Below are 649 nucleotides of genomic sequence, written 5' to 3' on the forward strand. Positions count from 1 at the left end.
GGGAGCCTGTGGATTACATGTCTCCTGCTTTTGCTGAAAATGATGCTTGCGGTTTCCTCCCCTTGATATTATTTTTAACATCTTTTCTTTTGCCTTTTCAATGGCTTTGTAACATTGTTGACAATTATTTATATTAACTTTCTTTTCTTAGGAACATTGCTATTGTAGTTTCTGTTACCTGATTAAACTTTGACAGACACAGGGCTTCTGGGCTTTGTGATATAGAAACAAATTCTTCTCTGGTCTTGAAGGATATGAAGGCAGGAACACAAGGCAAGACTTATGTGTCATGCTTTCTTTGGCAGCACTTATACTAAAATTGGAAAGATACAGAGAAGATTAGCATGGCACCTGCACAAGGATGATATGTAAATTCATGAAGTGTTCCATAAAAAAGTAAGTAAATAAATAAAAAAGAAAAAAAAAGCCTTCGGTGGTGAAGACACTGGGAGAATCCCTGAGGCTTGTGTTGTCAAGACCACTGATGCTGACACTAGACACTGTCCCAGGAACTGCCAGCCCTGCCACCACTCACTAGCCAAATGGGTTTTGCAGGGCCTGCTTCTTCACATCGCAATTTTCTGATTCAAAATGTAAAATACATTTGGCTGGTGAACCTAGACCATGCACGCGCCCATCCCCAAGCGGC

General features: G+C 40.7%; 1 non-coding gene across 1 annotated transcript; it reads left to right on the top strand.

The window, feature by feature from the left end:
* The first annotated feature begins 289 nt into the window (after window positions 1-289).
* Window positions 290-396, top strand: LOC142870283 (U6 spliceosomal RNA). Its single transcript, XR_012918714.1, has one exon. It is a non-coding gene; the product is annotated as a U6 spliceosomal RNA (small nuclear RNA).
* The last annotated feature ends 253 nt before the right edge of the window (window positions 397-649 follow it).

This window comes from Microcebus murinus, chromosome 3, assembly GCF_040939455.1.
Source record: "Microcebus murinus isolate Inina chromosome 3, M.murinus_Inina_mat1.0, whole genome shotgun sequence".
Lineage (NCBI taxonomy): Eukaryota > Metazoa > Chordata > Mammalia > Primates > Cheirogaleidae > Microcebus > Microcebus murinus.